This window comes from Monodelphis domestica, chromosome 3 (genome assembly GCF_027887165.1).
Source record: "Monodelphis domestica isolate mMonDom1 chromosome 3, mMonDom1.pri, whole genome shotgun sequence".
Taxonomy (NCBI): Eukaryota; Metazoa; Chordata; class Mammalia; order Didelphimorphia; family Didelphidae; genus Monodelphis; species Monodelphis domestica.
In genome coordinates this window covers 98,563,293-98,583,818 of record NC_077229.1, presented here as the reverse complement: position 1 = coordinate 98,583,818, position 20,526 = coordinate 98,563,293, and the positions used below count along the sequence as shown (strand labels likewise).

At 42.3% G+C, this 20,526-nt stretch overlaps 1 protein-coding gene across 3 annotated transcripts in view; it reads right to left on the bottom strand.

The window, feature by feature from the left end:
* The window catches only part of OLFM2 (olfactomedin 2), a 58,547-nt gene that overhangs the window by 17,307 nt on the left and 20,714 nt on the right, over positions 1 to 20,526 (bottom strand). Inside the window, exon 1 of one of the 3 annotated variants that reach the window (XM_056822781.1) lies at positions 714 to 838. The exons of the other annotated variants lie outside the window; for them this stretch is intronic. The gene's annotated coding sequence lies outside the window, so the exon portion shown is untranslated. Of the gene's footprint in view, positions 1 to 713; positions 839 to 20,526 lie in introns of those variants that run through there. 3 annotated transcript variants of the gene reach the window in all.

Here is a 20,526-nt window from a genome sequence, read left to right as displayed (position 1 = left end):
ACCTCCCTGTTTATAGAAAGGAATCCTGTCCCCCCCCCCAACAAGGTAGGTCAATTGGGGGCCTTTCCTGACAAAGCACTGGCTTTTCTTCTCTGGCTGAGCCCCGGCACTAGAAGCCAAGCCAGCCCCAAGCTGAAGCAGGGCTCGCCTCTAGAAGGAAGGGAAGCTGGCAAAATGGCAGCCCAAAGAGTGTTTCACAAAGACCACGTCCCTGCTGCAGGAATGGGCACCCATTTAATCTCTTTGCTGAAGTTGTCAGAAGTAAAAATGAGCTGTTCCGAGCTTTGCAGACACTTCCCTTGACTCACAGGAATTCAATTTCTGGAGAGAGCATAAATTTGCAACAGTAAGAGCCATGGCTGGGCAAAGAATATTGGCTGGGGATGGATTCCTGAAATCAATCTGATGTGTGGAATGGGCACAATGCGGGGAATTCATCTTCTAGAACTGAGACATTTTATACCAAGGTACTCACTTCTGTCCGGGGCCGTACAAAATGGTGGCATTCTGCAATGCTTCGAGCCGAGAGGTTGAATCGTAATAAGGAAAGGCAGCCACGCAGCCTTTCCCCGCTCTGCACCTTGCCCATACCAAGGCAGGTAGGCATGTGGGCATAAGGGTGGATGGGTAGGGAGAGGGGCACTGCCCACAGATGGCCGGGAGAGGAGCAGCAACAGCTAACCTGTTTGTTAATGTGAATAACAACGTCTCACCTCCCCGTCCCCTGGGGGATCTAGCCCCAGCCTTCGCCATCTGCTCTCGCCAGCTCCAGCTAGGTTCCACTTGGCCCAATGATGCCCAGTGGATGGGGAAGTAAACAGACCCGTCTGGCTGATGTACAGGAAAATAGAGCACTCTTTATAGCCTCCACATCTTTCATTCTTCCCTCCGATTTCCAAAGACACAAAACGGGGAAAAAGAAATACCTGTTACCCATAAAGGCCCTTCCTTGTCCCCTCCCCGGTCTGATAAGGGGATGGGCTGGGATTCTGCCCAGCAGGGCTGGGGATGAACAGTGGGGATGTTGTCACATTAGCAGGACTAGTGATTTGTCGATTAGTACCCGCCAATTGAAGGAAAATCGATTTGGTAAAAGCCAATCACCAGCCTACTCTCTCTCTCTCTCAGCTGGGCTCCTGCTGGACATTCCAAGGCTATTAGTTGGTGCATTCATCAAAGTGAAAGAGACAGTGGTTTGTTCCCGCCATCCGCACCAGAGCTGGGCAGAGAGCCAGGAGGGCCCTAACGGAATTGACCATCCAGGTGCAGCCTGGAGAGGCCTTCAATCAGCGGGCATTGTGGCTGAGTCCCAGGGGCGGGCTGGCACCTGCCGATGCTGAAAAGGACAGGAAGTGGAGTGTGCGACCCAGAACCCACCCTCCTTCGGCACCTGCATCTCTCCCTCTTGGGAGCCAAGCTGGTGTGGTCACACAGAAACAGCCTAGCTCTGGGGCTGGCTTCCAGAGCCCGGAGCACTCTGGTCCCCAGGCCATCTCCCTTTTATTTTTTCCTCCCCCTCCTCCCTCACCCCCACACCCCTAAAACCCTCTTTGGCTGGGTTAGTCTCCAGTCCTCAATCCTTTCTCCCAGCTTTGGGGAGGACTGAACGGAGCCCCAGAGTCCCTGGCCCTGGTCTAACGGTGATGATCCTTGGGCACAGAGTCTGAAATTCTTCTAGTCATGGACTCTTGGGCTTAGCTGGCAGGTAAGGACTCAATCATGTTTGTAAATCCCCAGGAAAGGTCTGGCCAGGAGCTGAGCATGCAGGGAGGGAGCGTGAACTCCTCTGTGGGCTTTATTCCTCCCTCAATTAGGATAAAAGGGATCTCAGCTGTCAGAGGACACATGCCAGCTGGCCCTGCCCCCAACCAGGGCACCAGAGGAAGAGCCTGTCTGTCTGACCGCTTCCCTGTGTTGGACATTCTGCTAGCTGTGTCCATTAGCTTGGCCATTCCTGAGCATCTCTGGCCACGGTCGGTGGGAAATGAGGAAAACATGAAGTCCAGCAGAAGAAAGTATTTTGGATCCTGTTTCCCCCTGTTGAGTCTGATCTCATTCCTGTGTCTTTAGTAACAAAGACAGATTGGTGTAAACATGGGGGGTCAGAGCCTTGGCTGACTTTTGTCTAACAATGCAGCAAATCGGTGCCCATCCCCACCTGTTTCCAATACTGACTCACTCTTGGGGGAGTAAAAAGAAGCCCCCCTCCATCCCCACCCCATCAGTATAGATCCTGACCAGTCTGGTGGAATTTGAGCAACTTCCTCTGGAGGCTTAGGATGGAGGAGGCAGGAGGCAGGAATGGGGGGGGGGATTAAGGGAAGGGACAAGAGAGCAGTCAAGACAATGACTGAAAGCATCGTTGGCATAGCTAGCCTGGGCTGGAATCCCAGCCCAGTCAGGGGTGGCTGGGACTGAGAGATGCGGGTGTGAAGGAAGAAACCACGTCAGCCACAGATCCCTGTTATTTATAGACAGATCCTGGTTCATAAATTCCAAATTGGTTTTTTTTTTGTCTCCCTCACTGCGAGACCCCTATAAATATTCATGATTTTTCTGCCTTGGAATATTTAGGGAGTTGGAGGGAGAAATGGGGAGGGCTGCTGCAAGAGAGGGGAGAGAAGGCTCAGTGGAGGGAAGGCTGGCTGCTCTGACTCCCCTGGACTGGCCTGGGAGGTTGAGAATGTTGGGTTTGGGGAGAAGAGAGGAGAGGGCTATGGTCTCAGTTTCCTAGCCCCTAGCAGAGCTGTTCTCCTCCTGGGAGAGGGAGGCTAATCAGTCAATAAATAGAGATGTGGCCGTCCATTAGTATTCTCCCCCAGTTGTCTATGGAAAAATACCCAACTCTGGGAGACAGAGAGGGCGAGTGACTGCTCCCTGCCTTAGCTCCAGCTCCCACTCAGCAACTCCAGAGCACCTCAGGCTCCTGGGGAAGGGGGCTGGGGGGTCCTCAGACCAGCCAAAGTGCAGAATGAGCCAGTGCCAGAATCTGGAGGCAAAGTCTATGTCACAGGGCTCAGTCAGCTTAGAGAAGGAATGTATAAGTACACAGAATGTGTGTGTGTGTTTGTGTGACAGAGAGAGAGAGAGAGGGAGAGAGAGAGACAGAGACACAGAGAGAGACAGAGAGACAGAGAGAGAGGGAAAAGAGAGAGAGACAGAGAGAGGGTGGGGGAGAAAGACAGAGAGACAGAGAGAGGGAAAAGAGAGAGAGACAGAGAGAGGGTGGGGGAGAGAGACAGAGAGACAGAGACAGAGAGACAGAGAGAGGGAAAAGAGACAGACAGACAGACAGACAGACAGACAGACAGAGAGAGAGAGAGAGACAGACAGACAGACAGACAGACAGACAGACAGAGAGAGAGAGAGAGAGAGAGAGAGAGAGAGAGAGAGAGAGAGAGAGAGAGGAGCTGTTTGGTGTATCTGTGAGTGTGTCTGTAGTTTAGCAGATGACTCTAATCTCAGACAAGTCACGCTCTCCATGCTCAAAGTCTATACCACCTTTTATGTTCATGCTGGCCAGTTTCCCAGGGCAAGTTATGGGCACATTCTGGTCTCAAGGAATATATTCTCCATCCACTTTCTCAAGCTTAACACACTGTTTCCATCTAACTTTTCCAAGTTAAAACTACATCTTTGTCACCTGCCAGATCCTATTCCTGCCCTCATTTCCTAGAAACTGCCATAGCCCCAGAGAAGACCTTTTAAGGCTGCAGGAATGGTTTCTGCCAGTCTCTGTCAGAGCTCCAAGGAGATGGGCTTCCTTCACTTTTAGAACCTCTTTGATTAATGTAGGGGCCACAAACGGTATCATTTTATTTCCTGACCATGATGGAAGCCACGGTATTTGCTTCCCATTTTCCAGACCTTCTCAGGGCCCCAGCGACAGCTTGTTGACTTCCTGGACTAGCACTTAGTATTCATCTAGGAGAGGCAGCTTAAAGGCTAGAACTCTGAATAGGGAGTCAGGAAGACCTAGGTTGGAACCCTCCTGGACACTTGCTACCGTGTAACCTCAGGCAAATCACTTGACCTCAGTTTTCAAAGCTTAAGGTTTAAGTGATCTCATCTGTAAAATGGTGAAAAGAACACCTCCCTCCCAGGGTAGTTTGGAAGGATCTAGTAAGCTAATGCATGAAAAGCATTTTGCATACTTTAAGGACTGTGTAAATAAATGTAAGTGATTTTATTATTTTTTAAAATCTCACCTTCCATCTTGGAATCAATACTGTGAATTGGTTCCAAAGCAGAAGAGTGGTAAGGGCTAGGCAATGGGGGTTAAGTGACTTGCCCAAGGTCACACAGCTGGGAAGTGTCTGAGGTCAGATTTTAACCCAGGACCTCCTGTCTCCAGGTCTGGCTCTCAATCCACTGAGCTACCCAGCTGTCCCCAAAATGTAAGTGATTATTGTTGGAACCCATCACACAGTCCCAAGAATGGCCTCAACACCAGACTGTCAAAGGGGTCTATAACATAAAAAGGATTAAGAATTCCTTGTCTCCAACCTGTCACGGCCCTGAAAGTGAAAAGTCTTCACCTTCCAGAGCATAAACACCTTAACTCTTACCTGGCCCCAGGAACAGACCTTCACTTCCCAATTCAATTTAAGAATCTGGTCTTCTCAACACCTGGATCTTGTCACAACCAAAAAGATAGCCCCTTTTCCCTTCTGGCTGTCTGGAGAGGAAAGGCAGATGCCAGAGCACCTTTCCCCATTTTCCTGAGCACTCTAGCTTCTATAACCAAGCTATATCAGCCTCTCTGGTATCCAAGGTGCAGAATTGATGTAAATGCCAGTTGTGATCCAGAACAGAGGAGGGGGAAGGGGTTTTATTTTTTCCAAGACCATTATCTCAATTTTGTTAAAGTAGATTTTATGGCTTTCTCACGGATTATTAGGAGAGAGTTTATTGATGGACCATTTCAGAGAGCATTAATCTTCAGGAGTTAACCGACTTTATAGGAATTCTTCATCACAGCTTTTTACAATAAAGAAATCAAAGTTAAAGACCTTTACCATATCCAGGATTTTTCCCCACCCCACCTCCTCTAGACCTCTGGGAGAATTGCTATGATGACATTTGCAAGGATGCTTCTAAGGAACTGTGGGGTCCTCCCCCTTGCCACATATGCTCTAAATGAACCCAATTTATCCTAGATTCTGTATGTACTGATGAAAGAGTATGCTATAGACTTTTTAAAATGGTAAACCCTTTCCTTCCATCTTAGAATCAATACTGTGTTATTGGTTTTAAGGCAGAAGAGCAGTAAGGGCTAGGCAATGGGGGTCAAGTGACTTGCCCAGGGTCACACAGCTAGAAAGTATCTGAGGCCACATTTGAATTCAGAACCTCTCATCTCTAGGCATCGCTCTCAATCCACTGAGCCACCTAGCTGTCTCATTACAGACTCTTAAAGAGATGTATCAACCACTTTTCTATACCACTTTAGTAAAAGCTAAGTTAAGGGGTAACTAACTAGGTAGCTCAGGGGATACAGAGTCAAGACTGGAGACAGGAGGTCCTAGATTAAAATCTGGCCTTAGACACCTCCTAGCTGTGTGACCCTGGGCAAGTCACTTAACCCCAACTGCCTAGCCCTTATCACTTTTGGGTATTGGAACTGATTCTCAGTATCAATTCTAAGAGAGAAGGTAAGGGTTAAAAAAAAAAAAGCTAAATTAGGCTTGGCTGGCTAATTTATGTCAACCTAGAATCATGGAAGAAGTACTTTGATGGGGACCTCAGATTTACAGCATTAGAAAGAGATCCACTGAGTGCTGAGGGGATAAATGCCGTATTTATCATATTTACATTCAGTACATAAGGAAATCAGGATAGTAGCTCCAGAATGTATGCTTCATATCATATTATTTCAGGGCCTTTCTGGACTATCCTCCTCTGGGTATTCTCTTGCTTATCAGTGTCCTTTCTAAAATATGGTACATAGAACTGTAAATAATAATCCAGATGTGCTCTGACTAGAGCAGAATATAATGAGATCTTCACCTCCTACTCGTGGATACAATGTTTATCTCAATACAGCTCAAGGCTGCAATAGCTTTCTTCATCACCACATCACACTTGACTTATCTTGAGCTTATAGTCTACTAAAACTTCCAGTTTTCTTTCAGCTGAGCTGTAGTCTAGCCATACTTCCTTCATTTTATACTGGCAAAGTTGATTTTATGAAACCAAGTATAAGGCTTCACATCTATCTCGCTTGGATTTCATATAGGTTCAACCCAAAGCCTACCCTGGCAAGGGCTTTTCGGTTCCTGGTCTCAGTCAATTTGCAAGGCATCCCTTCTGGATTTACATCATCTGAAAATATGATAAGCATGTCCATCATATTCTCTCCAAGTCATCAATTAAAAATGTTAGCTAGGGGGCTAGTGGATTGAGAGCCCTAGAGACAACATGACCTCAGATATTCCCTAGCTGTGTGACCCTGGGCAAGTCACTTAACCCCCAATGCCAAGCCCTTGCTGCTGTTCTACCTTGGAACCAACACACAGTATTGATTCTAAGAAAGAGGGTAAGGGTTTAAAAAAAAGTTAGATAGCACAGGTCCAAAAACACCTTGTGCCAGTCCAAGGGAGACCTCCTTCCAAGATGATATTGAATCATTGATGAATGACTGTTTATTATGTCCAGTTAATTCAACCAGTTCTGAATCCCCTTAGCTATATCACTAGATATAGTGCATAGGGATCAAGAAGACCTAATTGTGAATCTTGCCCCTGACTCTTACCTAACTATGTGTTACTTAACTTTTCTAAATCTCAATTTCCTCATCTGTAAAATGGAAGCAATACCAATAATACTTCTGGATTTACATCATCTGAAAATATGATAAGCATGTCCATCATATTCTCTCTAAGTCATCAATTAAAAATGTTAGCTAGGGGGCTAGTGGATTGAGAGCCCTAGAGACAACATGACCTCAGATATTCCCTAGCTTGCAAGGCTCAAGTGAAATAAGTATCTAGGTGGCAAAGTAGATAGAGTGATGGACTTAATAGTCAGGAAGACCAGACTCAGGTACTTTCTACCTGTATGATATAGGCAAGTTCAGTTTCCTCAACTATAAAATGAATATAATAATAGCATCTACCTCCTACTGTTATATAGATCTAATAAGATACTATTTGTAAATAGTATTTTAGTATTAGTAAATAGTATTTGTAAATAACTTTAGCACATAGTACTTGGCATAGAACTGTTGTTCATTTGGCAAAGATCCTGGAGCAGTTTGCCATTTCTTTCTCTACTTCATTTTACAGATGAGGAAACTAAGGTAAACAGTGTTAAGCAACTTGTTCAGAGTCACACAGCTGGTAAGCATCTGAGGCCAACAGAATCTTCCTGTCTCCAGGACTGTCACTCTATCCACTGGGCCATCTAGCTAGCTGGCACATAGTAGGTGTGTCTGGTCTACATCCTTCTATGCTGTTCAGAGAAGAGCACAGGAGACTATCAAAATGTTCATTTAGAAGTTAGATAATTATATCCATAGCATTCCTTTGATGTTCTGGTATGAGAAAAAGAGAAAAAAGGGGAGAGGGAAAGGGAGGAGGAGGAGGAAGAGGAAGAGGAGGAGAAGGAGAAAGAGAGAGAGAGAAAGAGAGAGAGAGAGAAAGAGAGAGAGAGAGAGAGAGAGAGAGAGAGAGAGAGAGAGAGAGAGAGAGAGAGAGAGAGAGAGAGAGAGAGAGAGAGAGAGAGAGAGAGAGAGAAGGGAGGGAGAGAGAGACGGAATACCAATGCTAGTCTGACATGATTTACTTCTCTGGCTCTCTATGATCGCCACTTCCTTTTATAAATGGCCACTAAATAGCTCTTAAACAAGGCATTCTAGAATTTGTCTAGGAATCAATATTAAGCTCACTGGATTTTAGTTTGCATCTTCCATTCTCTTCCTTAAAAAAAGAGAAATATTTACTTCTCATATTCCCCAAAATCTTTCAGAGATCACTGAGAGTAATTTAGCAATCACATCTGCTATTTCCTTTCTGTATCACAGATTGTAGCTCACCTGAGATAGGTGATTTGAACTCATCAAGGGTAACTGTATGCTTATATATTTCTTTGCTTATGTTGGGAGATGTAAGCACATAGCTCATATTGGATTTCAACTCTTTTTTAGTCCTCTTTGTTCAGCCTTTTACAATCAGAGCTCATTCTCTTTGGCAGAACAAACAGAAGCAAACAAGAGTTGAATTGTTCTGCCTTCTCTTTATAGTCTATTATCATTATCTCAACCACCCCAAGAAGCAATCCTATTTTTTATTTGATCCTCTTCCCTAATATAACAAAAAAGAGCCCTCAACAAATCTTGCTCTTGTCCTTAAATTCCTTTGCCAATTTTTCATTCTGAATTTAGCACTCTTAATATTAGTCTTTAAACAATATTCAACATTTTAAAATTTATCTTGTTGATATGAATAAGCATTTTTCTGATGAAGAAATCAAAGGTATCAATAATCATATGAAAAATGTTCTAAATCCCTCTTAATTAGAGAAATGCAAATTAAAACAACTCTGAGATACCACCTCACATCTATCAGATTGGCTAATATGACAATAAAGGAAAATGATAAGTGTTAGAGGGCATGTGGCAAAATTGGGACACTAATGCATTGCAAGTGGAGCTGTGAACTGATCCAACTATTCTGGAAGGCAATTTGGAATTATGCCCAAAGGGCTATAAAACTGCATACCCTTTGATTCAGTAGTACCGCTACTAGGTCTGTATCTCAGAGAGATTAAAAAAAAAAAGAGTGTATGTGTGTGTGTGTGGGGGAAGGGCCTACTTGTACAAAAGTATTTATAGCTGCTCTTTTTGTGGTGGCAAAGAGGAAATTAAGGGGAGGTCCATCAGTTGGGAAATGGCTGAGTAAATTGTGGTATATGGTGGTGATGGAATATTATTGTGCTAGATAGAATGATAAACAGATGTCAGATGATATGATGATAAATGATATCAAAATCAGAAATCATAAAATTTATCAGAATGATAAAATGATGTCAGAAAGAGCTGGAAAGACCTACATGAACTGATACAGAGTGAAATAAGCAGAACCAAGAGAACATTGTATACAGTAACAGCAATATTGTGGATTGATCAACTGTGATAAGCTCTTATCAGCAACACAATGATCCAGGACAATTTTGAAGGACTTATGACAAAGAATGCTATCCACCTCCAAAGAAAGAACTGTTGGAGTCAGAATGCAGATGAAAGCATATCATTTTTCAATTGTTTATTTGGGTTTATGTTTTGGGGTTTTGGATTTATAAGATTACTCACAAAAATGAATGCTATGGAAATGGTATATATGATAATACATGTATAAACCAGATTGAATTGCCTGCCAGCACCAGGATGGGGAAGGGAAGGGCAGAATCAATCATATAATTTAGGAAAACTTGTGTGGAAATTTGTTATAACTTGTAATTGATAATAAATAAAATGTATACTGTTACCTACCTTTCTTCCATTATCTGCATGCAGCTTTTAAAAATCGAAATTAGTCAATGAGTTCCCTATGAATCCATATAAGTTGCTCTAGGTCACTTTTTCTCTCATCAGAGTTTGTTTTCTTCATGCTTTTGAATTTATTGAGAGTAACTCCTTTCTCCAGGATTGACTTCTCCAAAAGACTTCTAGTTGATGGGATTCCACCTATCGTCTTTCTGAATATTTTGAAATAATTTCTCCCAATCTAGAACTTGTATTACACAAATGTTCTGCTTTCATTTACTCTATCACAAATACTAAGATGGAGTTCTCGCTTTTCTCATTTCCTACTATTTCTACCTCACCCACAGGTTTCTCTTGAATGGTGAGAATTAGACCCAGAATAGAAGTTTCCCTGGTTGGCTCCTCCATTTTTTCCAAGGATGGAATGTAAGGATGCAAATCAAGAAAAAATTCACTTTCTACCTTGAGTTGAAAGAATGTTACAGAAGAAGTTGAGATAATTGAGGGATACTCCATCACTCTTATACCATGCCTACATTTCCAGGCTTGTCATATTTTCCCAAAATTCCTTTTCTATTTCTATTTCTATTTCCTATATCTCTCTAGGCTGCCTAGCAGCAGATTTGACACTAATGAAAACATTGCTCCTATCTCCAAAGATCTTCACCCAGAGGTCCTGTGGTTATCGAATTTCTTCACACTAGTAAATCCTTGTCATTTACGGTTTTTCTATGATGCCACCAACCCAAACTTGCCTTTGACCTATTCTAAAGCCATGTTCCATCATGAGTCTAAGCTTATCAAATCCCAGTGATATCTATGAAGTACCATTTGCCTTTTTGTCCCCCATACTTTGTATATTTGTGTCCAAACACTTGTTGAGAGAGAGGGTAGGGAAGTGAGGGACCAGACAGTATTCCCAAGGCAGCACTTGAAAAAGGAGATCCTTCCACATCCTACACATAGGCACCTTTACCAAAAATTATAGGACCTCAGAATAGGAAGGATCACTTATAGGCAGTTCCTGAACCAGATTTCCCTTTACAACATGGTCAATCAAATGGCTTCTGCCTGAACACACCTGATAGACAGAAATTCCCTTTTCAAGGTGGCCCATTTAACATTTTGTTGTTGTGCAATCATGTCTGACTCTTTATGACCACATTTGGGGTTTTCTTGACAAAGATTCTGGAATGGTTTCCTATTTCCTTCTCTAGCCCATTTTCTGTAAGAAGAAATTAAGGCAAACAGGAATTAAGTGACTTGCCCAGGGTCACACAACTCCTAAGTGTCTGAGGCTGGATTTGAACTTAGATCTTCCTGACTTCAGGTTGAGTGCTCTATCATCTAGTTGCCCCACATTTGCATTTCTCTAATTATTAGAAAATTTGTCCTTTGACCAACCCTAAATGTCTCTTTCTTAGTTGGTTACTTATCTGGTTCCTTTTTATATATAGCTGTATATAGCTTGTCTCTACTTGTTTGCATGCCATCTCCCTCATTAGACTGTGAGCTTCTCAAGGGCAGGATATGTCTTTGTGTCCTCTTTTTTTGGTATCCCCTGCACTTAGCACAGTGCCCAGTACATGATAGAAGCTTAGTATATATTTGTTGACTGACTCCTCAACTTCTACTCATTAATTTTGGTTCTGCCTTCTTTTGGGCAAGCACAAGTCAAATCTCTCTTCCACATGACAACCTTTCAAATAGAGCATGACAGCATGACACGTTCCCCAAGTCCTCTTTTCTCCTGGCCCATCAGGCCCAGTTCTTTTAGCTGATCTTTGCAATGCTTTATCTTTCCTTTCCCCTAACTTGGGGGTGGTAGCAGTGCACAAACATAGCAGTGAATGTGGGTGGCCTCAGCCTGAGGGGACCCTCATACTTTTTCACAAGCTTTATGAACCAACTCTCTCCTGCCAACCTCATGCCCTTCTCTCAACTCTGGCAGGCTTATTCTTCCCAGATATTAAACAGGGAAAAATAGACATCACGAATCTTTCTAAAATGTCATGTCAATCTCAGGACCCCCAACTCCAGGCATATGGCAACATTTAAGGCTTCCCTTACTCATGAAATGGGTGGCTTTAGGAAGAGGATAAGCTGAGGATAAGAATCAAGGAGGAAGGCTAAGTGGGGAAACCAGGAACAATTCCTGTAGAGACATTTAGTTGAGAAAGTGCAGCACATCAGTCCTAAACATCTACACCTAACTGTATACTTCCCTAGTGTTTCTAAGTTATAGCCTTTCTGAGCCCTCACCAAAAGATGCTCTTATTATAAATAACAAACATTTGAAATTCCATTAAAAATTTTGACAACTTGTGCTGGAGATAATGAAATAGGCACTTTCTCCCGCTTCTAATCATGAGCAGCTACTATGGTTTTTTAGGCACTTTCCCGACACCTTTGTAGATGCATCTTCATAGGGAGGCTTCTGCCCAGAAGCACATTAGGACATGACCCAGAAGGGGCCTGGGACCAACCACCATTTTTAGAGTTGGTCAGTTTCCATGCAACTAGAAAAGACCTATTTTCAGGGGGACAAGAAAGACAAGGAGTTTAACAAAATAAGCTCTACTTTATTAGTTTTGGTTTTACTCTTAATCCTTTTCTTTAAATAAAGCCTATTTGTACTTGACCAAACCTATTAATAGGAACATGTCTTGAAAGGGCTTTTAGGCCAGAGAAATTTTGCTTAATAGTTCTAGAGAAACTGATGCTTCTATAGTATCATTTCAGAGGCATTGAGTAGTATATGGTATAAGATATTGGCCTGAACCTAGTTTCTGCCAAACCTGGTGATGCTGATATATGCAATCACCATGTTAGATAGAGCTACAAGATAGCTTTTCTCAATCTCCTCCCTTTAGGTAGAAGTAAATCCTGAGAAAGACCTAGAATACCAGGTAAGTTGATTGAGAAAAGGGAAGAGAATTGAGGGGAGGGATACATCCCTAGTTAGACACTGTGTGGGGACAAGTGGCAGTGCAAGGTAAAAGGAAACCTATGAGTATGGTTGGTAGGTATGTCCTACATCTCCTGATAGTGGTGGGTGACTGGATAAGGAAGGGGGTCTTCTTTGACTGAGCCTTACAGGTGGAAAAGGGAAAAAAGAATAGTGTTACAGAAGCCCAGAGAAGATTATGTGGGAAGAGATGTTGGTCAACAATGACAGAAGGTCAAAAAGAAAAGGCCATTGGATCGAGCAGTTAAAAGCTTGTTGGTAACCTTAAAGAGCATCATGAGTCAAGAATCAGGTTGCAAGGGGATAAGAAGTGAATAGTTGGTGAAGAAATAGAGGCAACAAATGTAGATGGCTTCCCTGTCCCAGGTTAAACCCCTAATTCCACCCCTCTAATCCTTAATTCCCTCCATAGACTTGAGCCTCACTCCAGTCATAGACTGAGCTTTGATTCACACCCAAGACTGACACCCAATCCTAGCCCCAGAGTATAACCTCAACTCCACCAGTAATTTCTCTTTCTCTTGAGGACTGTGTGGCCCAATGCTGGAGACTCATTTTAGATTCAGGAGTTATTAAGACCCTACCCATCCATCAGGAAACTTTGGGACCTAGGACAGGGAGAATCATGGTCAATAATAATAGTTTGACTATAGCATCCTAAGGTTTCCAAATGTACTTACAAAAATACTTAAACTATAGGGTTTTTGCTTGTTTTCCTATTTCATGTAATTATTATTATTAGAGTGTCTGCATGGAAAATTAGATTGAAGAGAGGTTCAAAGCCCTCCTCTGTGTGCTCCAGGCAATTTTATAGGGTTAAAAATTGGAGGGAAGATATTGACCTGCATTGGTAGAGGAGGTTCCCCATATTGATAAGATCATAGAGCTAATAAAAATTATCTATTCACTATCTGTATCTATATAATAGATATATCCCTGTGTGGGTGATAGAGATAAATTGTCACAATCAGGACTTAGGGCTTCTGACTGCAAATCCTGTTTCTTGTCACTATACTCACTGTAAGCCATCCATCCCCCAGAGCCCCATCTGGGCCTGATCCCATTGTCTGACTGACACAGGTTTTGGGCAATGACATCTTCATGTGTTAGCAGTGCAGGCTATGCCATAGCTGCAGGCTCAAGCAATGGAAGGTCACAGAGAAGTGAGTCAGGGGTTTTAGTTAGGAACCTCAGAAGTCATCTAGATCAACCTATTCATTTTTACCGATGAAGAAACTGATGAAGGAAGTGATTAATAGAAGAGTCATCCAGATAGGAAGTGTTAATCTGAGACTTGAACTCAAGTTCTAAATCTACAAGTTAATCATTTTTCCCCTGCACTGAACTGTACTGATTATGCCCCAGGAATTCAAATTTCCTAGATCCAATACTGCAAATTAAGACTGTGTAGAGGGAGAGGGTTATAAAGGGTTATAAAGCCTGTGAAGAAGAAAGGAGCCTTCCCCCATCTCACCCCATCCCATTGCTTCTCCTGATCTGTTAACATATACAAATGTGCTTATATATAGACCAACATAGTCTTATGTGTGGCAGACATCCTGCCTTTGCCCTGGGTTCCACATACCTGTGGACCACTAATCAACTTCTCTCTTGACCAGCTTTGATACTCACACACAGCTGCTCATTTGCCTGCCCTCCAATGGGGTTAAGCATCCAGGCAGTGCATGAATTGAAAGGTTGGAACCCAGTCCCAAAGAGCTCTGCCCTTGCTTCCATCAGGAGACAATGGGATCACAGAGTGCAAGTTGGGGAGTAAATAGGGAGGACAGCACATTTAACTGATTCATTCTAATTGTAATATCTTTATAAGTACCTTTTTTATTGGAGAGGAAGATCTGCATGGTGGGAAACCACAGCATCAATTTATCTCATTTCCCCAAAGTCACATAGATTGGCCAAGAAGTAAACTGTATTAGGAGAGACACTTTTCTAGGTTAATGATGGCCTCTGAGGTCCTTTCCAACTCAGCTTCTGTGACTGTGATAAAGCCACTTAGAAAGACCGAGAGAGGGAGGACCACAGAGAGTAGATAGATAGTATTGAGAAGCAGAGAGGGAAAGGGTCATAGACAGATAAGAGACAAAAGACCCCAAAGAAAGTGATATCAAAACACACAAGCTGAGTCATGGACTGGGCTCCAGGGCCCTAGAGTGGCAGGCAGGGTGAGCAGACAGACCTACAGATCTTTCTGCCATTTCCCTTCCTCTACTTTTTCCAGCCAAACCAGACTCTGAGGGTCAGCAGCACCAGCACGTGACTTGACTGAGCTTCCCTCAGCCTATTCTTTCCTTGCTGCCCGCCCCCTGCAATCAGCTCCCTTATTTAGGATGAGCTTGCCCAGCTGCAGCCTCACCAGATGTTCCCATCTTGGAGCTTGAGCTTAGCCTGCTGGGTCCTAGAGAGACACCTGAATGGGCAGGATGAGAAAAGATGGGATTGTGGGAACTGGAGGCAGCATATCCCACTTCTCTCAGTCTGACTCAGGCAGGCTACAGGCATTTGTAATTAATTCTATCTCAATCCCAACCTATCACAGGTCCAGGCTTTTTTCTTGACCTCTCTTTTATCCTCTTTGTTATTCAACACTATGTCTTGGGTTGAAATAACAACAGCTCATATTTACATTGTGTTTTAAGGTTCAAAAAGGGTTTTACTTTTTACAGTATCATGTTTGATCTCACAACAGCTCTGTAAGGTAGATGATTTATTATTGAAGAAACTGAGCTCAAGTGACTTGCCTAGAGTTAAACAGCTAGTAAGTATGGGACCTGAACCCAACTCTTCTTAATTCCAAGCCCAGTGCTCTCTCTAGTATACCAAGCTGATGCTCAACACAACCTGCATGCAATCAGAGGCAGAGACATAAACTTAAGTTCTCTAAGATGGAAGAGATCTCTAAAGTCACTTGGTCCACCCATCCATTCAAGGCAGGCATATGGAAACTCCTTTATAACCAACCTGTCCCTGGAGGTCATCTAGTCTTTGACTAAATGCTCTCTTCTGTTTATGACCGTTCCCTTCAAGGGCCTGTTCCATTACTGAATAGCTTTAACCAATGGGAAGTATTTTTCTATATGGAAGTGAAGTATGGAAATACCTCTTTGAAACTTCCATCCATTGTTCCTAGTTTTTCTCTTGGGAACTAAGCAAAACAAGTCTATTTGACATATTTTGCTGAGTCTTATCTTCTTTTGGCTGAACATCTTCAGTTCCTTCAGCCTTTAATGGCATGGTCTCCAGTCCCCTTAACATCTGATGTTCTCCAGTTCATTAATATCTTTCCTAAAATGTGGTACCCAGTCCAGAACACGACAGTGCTGATGTACTCTGAGAAGGGAAGAGGACTGGGATTCTTATTGTCATCACTGAGGACACAAGGCTTCTAGAAATGCAGAGAACTGAATTTAGCCTAAGATTGAAATAGCATTTTTGCTGCCCTGCCACAATGTTGGCTCATACTGAAGTTGCAGCCTATTAAAATTTCCAGGTCTTTTTCACACCAAATGGTGTCTTGCCATGTCTCCCCACTCTTGTGTTTGTACAGTTGGCTTTTTGAAGTCAAGTAGATTTTACATTTAGGTCTATTGCATTTCAGTTTATTAGATCCAGAGATCTAGCCCACCATGATCTTTTGGATCCCAATTACATTGCTCAACATGCTAAAATCCCTCTGAGATTTGTGTCACCTGCAAATGTTATTAGCATGCCATTTAGGCTTCCATCCAAGTCACTAATAAATGCATTGGAAAAAAGTCAGAGAAAAAAGGAATGTGGGGAAAAAAAGAAATAATAATACAGAAAGAGGATGCAAATGATAGACAAAGTGGAACAGAGACAGACAGACCCAGAGATAGAACCAAAGCCTCAGAGATAAGGAGGCAGATCCAAATAGACACAGGCACAGAAAGGGTCACAAACAAACAGATGCAAAAAAAGACAAAAGAGAAAAAGCACAGAAACAGACATAAAGGCAGACAGATTCAGAGAGAGAAAGAAAGGTAGAGATATGCAAATTTCTTAAGGTTCTTTCCTTGGCCTTCTGTCTAATTTCTCTTAATAGAGAGAGAAAACATTTATTAAGTACTTCTATATTCCAGGCACTGTGCCAAGTGTTTGAGGATACAAATATGATCAAGGAAGATAGTGTCTACCCTCAAAGAACTTATATTTTAGTGGAGGAAGACAGCATATAAGGGGAATCTGGAAAGCATGTGGTTACTTATGAGGCAGCATGGTGAGGAGATGGTTAGGAACTGGCATAAAGGCTTGATCCCAAGAAATATAACGTGAAAGCTCACCTGTTAGAATCAGGAGCCCAGTGGCTCATCTTCCTGAGTTCAAATACAGCCTCAGACTTGGCTGTTTGACCCTGGCCAAGTCCTTAACCCTGTTTATCTCAGTTTCCTTATCTGTTAAATAAGCTGGAGAAGGAAATGGCAAGCCACTCCAGTATCTTTGCTAAGAAAATCCCAAATGGGGTCACAAAGAGTCAAATATGACTGAAAAATGCCTGAACAATACCTCTCCACCTGGTTGTTCCCCTGACACCTCAAATTCAACAGACTTTATCTCTAATTTTGGTCTTCTTTTTGGCATCAATATTTCTGCCAATGAAATCACTACCACCTAATCTCTCATGCTAAAAACCATACTCCCCTCTCTCCATAAACCCCCAACAAACTTTAAAACCATCTGTGACATTTTTTTCCTCTTGTCTCTCAACCAATCAGTTGCTAGACCCGCTTGATTCTATATAACATCTCCTATCCATTTCTTCCTCTTTGTTTCTACTGCCACCATCCTAGTATAGCCCCAATTATACCACATTTTAGGATTATTATGATAGCCTCATTAAAGGTCTTCCTGTATCTACTCTGTCACCTCGAATCTATCCTTCACAATATTTACATAAGCCTATCTCGTAAGTGAAATTCAAACTCTTTTGTCTGGCACTCCATTCACCTATAAAACACACAAACACACACACACACTCCTTTACCTTCCATCTCAGAATCAATACTAAGTATTGCTCACAAGGCAAAGAGGTGGTAAGGGCTGAAGACAGATTTGAGCTTGGGACCTCCCATCTCTAGGCCTGGCTCTTTATCCACTGAGCCACCCAGCTGGTCCTAGTTTTATGTCATATTACTCTTTTCTACATGTTCTATGTTCCAGACAAACTGACCAACTTTCTGTTGCCTGTAAATCCCATGTACCCTCATGCCTGTGTCTTTGCCTCTCTTTGTATCTCCAGAGTTCAGTACAGTGGCTGGCATATAGCAGGCACTTAATAACAACCTATTGATAGATCGATTGATTGATTGATGAGTGTTCCCTATGTTGGCAGTTTCCTCCTCTCTCTCCCTCTCCATCTATTGAATTCCTATCCATCCTTTAAAATACAACTCACCTGTTATCTATTCCAAACTTTTTCTAATCTTACCAATCACTAAAGATGTGCCCCTTTTAGCCCTCACATGGCACTTGGTTTGACAATCTCGGATGCACCCATCATGTAGTATCATGTAATACTATGCATTAGAATAAGTCAACAAGAATTGTTAAGCATGTGTTATATGCTGGGGATACAAAGAAAGTTACAAAACAGTCCTCTTATATTTTAATGAGGGAAGCAATACACAAATGCATACAAGATATATATGAAGATGGAAGATAATCTCAAAAGGAAGGCACTAGCCATTGGGCAGGGGAGAACCCAGGGAAGTTTCCTGCAGAAGATGGAATCTGAGCTCAGTCTTGAAGAAAGCCAGAGAAGCTAAAGGGGGTGTGTGAGAAAGAGAAAGAGCATTTCAAGTCATGGGGGTAGAAATTCTGTGAGTGCACTGATCATGTCTTAATTAAACTATAAGTTCCTCCAATGTCCAGCACAGTGTGATGCACACTGTAGCTGCTTTAGGATAAGATAGATAACACAGACCTATCTGTGTTAGATATATGCATGCCTAGAGATACACATCAACACAAAGAGAATCACACACAAATATGCAGATTCACTGAGAAATACACATAAACATACACAGGAAAAAATGAAACACCCACATATGCATAAAAATACAGAGTGACAGAGAGATAAGATAGAGAGAAAGGCAAATAGAAAAGAGAGAAGGAATGAGAGAAGGAAAGAAAAGCAAAAAAAGATATGGAGGGAGAGAAAAGCAGATAGAAAGGCAAGAGATGAAAATAGAAGAAGCAGGGGCAGAGAGTTGGTAAGTATAGAAAGAAGAGAGGGAGTGAGAAGGAGCATCAGAGAGGTAAACAGAGATTTAGAGAAGATAGAAACAGAGACACAGAGGAAAGTCAGCGATGGGAAAGGTAAAAAATAACAGGAGAGAAAGACAAAACAGAAATAGTGGGGCACATACAGAACAGACACAAAGATAGAGAATTTGAAAGAAGAGAGAAGAAAACGAGAGTCTGATGGGGACAACTAGAGAAAGGCAGAGAAAAAGACAAAAGTAGAAAAGCAAGGAGACATGGATGATGGGAGAGAGAGAGAGGAGAGAAGAGAGGGGAGGAAAGAGAGAACAAAAGAGGGAGGAGAAAGAGAAAGAATTAAAGAGAGCAAGGAGAGCAGACAAGCAGATGGACAAAGAAGAAGGGGAAACATGAAAATAGGGAAGATATAGAGGCAGAGAGGAACACAGAAACAGGAAGAAAAAGGTAGTTAAGGAGATACAGAGGAGAGATAAAGATAGAAAATTTGAGAAGTAGAAATAGAAGAGGAGATTTGGAGAATGAGAGACAATGAATGAGAGAAGTGAGAGTAAAAAGAATGAAAAGGAAAGGCAGAAGGGGCAAAGCGAGAAGTAGAAGCAGAAGGAGTAAAAGAGGCACAGATAGAAATGGAGAGAAGTGTAAAGAGAGAGAGAGTCAGAGAAAGAGAAACAGATACAAGAATGAATTAAAAGGAAAAGGAGGGGTAGAGAAGAAAAGAGAGGGATAGAGGGGAGGGAAGGAGACAAAGAAAGAAATGTGCTAGTGATGGAAACAGGGTTACAGAAGAAAGATGTAGAGAGAGACATGGCAAGAGTAAAACACCCAGAAAGAGACAGAAAATGAAACAGATATAAATATAGTTATCAAGATACAAATATTGATATCAGCTAACACTAGATTTCCTCTCCCTTTGTGCTGAGTGTTCCTGAATGCAAGTGGGCAACAGTACTATCCTTCAAGTCTGCTATATTTTGGAAGGAGGAAGATAGAAACAGGAGAACCAGAGACACATGCAGAGACACAGATATATGATGAGACACCCAGTGAAAAGAAAAGATACAATCTAAATAGAGATGAAGACACACAAACATATGTATATATGGATAGAGAGAAATCAACACCTATAGAGCTCTGGTAATAGCCATACAGTGATGTACAGAAACACACACACACACACACACACACACACACACACACACAAACACACACACACACACAGAGTCTGACACAGATAGAGAAGGAGAAACATAGCTACAGGAAATAATAGCCAATATTTATAGAGTACTTTAAGGTCTACAAAGGGCTTTATGAGCATAAACATATTTAACACTCATAACAAACCTGTGAGGTAATTACTACTACAGGTAACCCTGTTTTACAAATGAAAAATTGAGCCACAGAAGAGTTAAATAACTTGCCCATGATAGTAGGTGTAAAAGGCAGGATTTGAACAGTTCTTTTGACTCCAGGCTCAGCATGTTATACCACACTGAGTCTCTTATGCACAGATACAAAGAAAGTAAGGGAATACAGAGAGGTAGACGCAAATAGATTGAAGATAGACATAAATACAGACATACAGAAAGATATGTGGAAAGACATAGCTGCTGGAAGACACATACAGATAAAGAAATAGATATAGAGAGATACTGGAAGATGCAGAAATAGAGGTAGAGGACAGATACAGCTAGAGTGCTCCTGGGAAGGAGTTACAGGTAAAGAAGTCAAGAAGACTCAGGAGGACCCAATTCCTTCCAAAGCAACATTCTTAGGGCTCTAAAGGCAGCTGTAAATCCACACAGGAGCTGAAAAATCT